The 2,245-nt window shown below is 48.4% G+C and overlaps 1 pseudogene; it reads left to right on the top strand.

Moving 5' to 3' along the window:
- The first annotated feature begins 486 nt into the window (after positions 1-486).
- LOC100949663 lies at positions 487-1,491 on the top strand (annotated as a pseudogene).
- Positions 1,492-2,245: the final 754 nt, after the last annotated feature.

Here is a 2,245-nt window from a genome sequence, read left to right as displayed (position 1 = left end):
GATAAAGAGACCAGTACTGGTAAGAAAACCGGATAGAACTTGCTACATTGTACAAGACTTAGACAGAAACGCAGAGCACAGCACAGGGCCCCTCCCATCAGGACAGCATAACCCCTCCGCCCTCCTCTCACATTTTAAACCTATCATAGGCCAAAGTCTACATTCCTAGCCTTATACAGACTCAGCTTCATAAAGTAACCACTCCCCCTCAACTAACCCTATATAAGATTGTACCGATCCCAAATAAACAGCTTCGGCTCAGCCTTCTCCCTATACTGTATGAGTGGTTGTGTGATTGTGTCCAGCCTTTCCTTCTCCCTCTCATACGCCGATCATGAACTCCCCGACACGGCCCGCTGGTCGGGCAGTGTCAGGGCTCTGCAGTCAAGAGTTCACTTTCAGGTCCCATCCCATCCTCTTGACTCTGGCTACTCCCACTGGAAGCATTTGGGCTGCCCGCTGTCATCTAGATCAGCACACATAGAGATGGCCACAGCAAAACCCTGTTTTCAACAAACATTTTTAAGACATTCAAAGAAGGCGCAGCGACCTCATGTGACTCACATGGGATGTGCGCTTCCAGTACCTGCTGAGATTCAGTGCCCATTTGGACTCTCACAAGAAGGGATAGCAGCACAGGCATCAACATCAAAAGCTTCTGAGTCTTGGTATTCTCACCCAGCATATGCAAGATTCTGGCAACATTATCATCAAGCAATGGCTTGGATGTGAAACCACCAGAACGCCTACAGAAAGGCCATGCAACTCTATTTCAGTTTTTCACAGCATCTCCCTTCTGCAGTTTCTTCCCCAAGTTCTTGTGATAATGAGGCCAGAGATCCTCAGTCTTTCTGTGACCATCACTTACCCCAGCAGGACTACATTGCAGTTCACATTTCAGAAGGTCTAGGAAGCACCGACATGTTAGCAGGAGGTTCCAGGTATCCTCAAGAGAAGACCACACTTCCTCCCAAGATGAGGAGGAAGAGACTGAGTCAGATGGGGGATAGAATGTGACCTGAGCAACATGGTAATCACGGAGGAGCTCCGCCAGTACTGTGCAGAGACCAAGAGGCACGAGAAGAGGACGGCGGCGGCAGCAGCTGGACACACAGCGCCTGGATGACTATGTGAATGCCAACCACGACCTATGCTACAACCCCCACAGGTCAGTCAAAGCCCCGACTGAGAGGCCAGGTGAGCGGCGCAAGGCCAAGATGAAGCTCTTGTATGGGGACAGAGCTGCCAAGATCCAGGCCATGGAGGCTGTGGTGCAGCTGAGCTTTGACAAGCACTGTGACAGAAAGCAGCCCAAGTACTGACCTGTCATTCCCCTGAAGTTCTGAGCCCTGGGCTCAGGGACCCCTGCGAGTGCTGTCTGCACAGGGTCCCCAGAGTCACCCCCTTCCTTTTGGGTATACTCCCTTCATCTCTCCTTCCCTACAGTTATCAGGAAAAAGGAACTTTATGCTGAGATACTATCATGTTCACCAGAGTCCCAATGGGCACTCACAGGGTAGAGGTAATACTCTAGTCACTTAGAATTCAGCAGGACCTATACTGTTGCCAACATGAGAAATTTTCTGACATAAGATGATAATTTTGTATCCCTTGCATTGGTTTCTGATGCTCATAACTGTTCAGTCCATTAAAGTTCTTGCCTACAAAAAAAAAGACATTCAAAGAAACAAGAAAGTATGGACAGCTGGTGCAGTGGTTCACACCTGTAATCCTAGCATCTGGGAGGCTGAGGTGGGTGGATTGCTTGAGCTCAAGAGTTTGAGACCAGCCTGAGCAAGAGACCAGCCTGATCCCATCTCTAAAAATAGCCAGGCGTTATGGCGAGTGCCTGCAGTCCTAGCTACTTCGGAGGCTGAAGCAAGAGAGTTGCTTGAGCCCAAGAGTTTGAGGTTGCTGTGAACTATGACTGCATGAAGAAAAAAAAACTGAACAAAGTCTCAAAGACTTGTATGACGCCATCAACTATACAAACATATACATATAGGACTCTCAGAAGGAGAGGAAAGAGAGAGGGAGCAGAAAGACTTTTTGAAGAAACAATAGCTGAAAACTTGCCAAATGTTATATATATCCATCCAAGAAGCTCAATAAATTCCAAGTAGGATCAACTCAAAGTGATCCACATACGTTTTAAGAAAAGTGTTGAAAGGCTCAGCGCCTATGGCTCAAGCGGCTAAGGCGCCAGCCACATACACCTGAGCTGGCGGGTTCGAATCCAGCCTGG

The sequence above is a fragment of the Otolemur garnettii genome, unplaced genomic scaffold, assembly GCF_000181295.1.
Source record: "Otolemur garnettii isolate 467f Iridium unplaced genomic scaffold, OtoGar3 scaffold00034, whole genome shotgun sequence".
Taxonomy (NCBI): domain Eukaryota; kingdom Metazoa; phylum Chordata; class Mammalia; order Primates; family Galagidae; genus Otolemur; species Otolemur garnettii.
The sequence above is the reverse complement of the archived record's forward strand: the minus strand, read 5'-3'. Positions and strand labels throughout refer to the sequence as shown.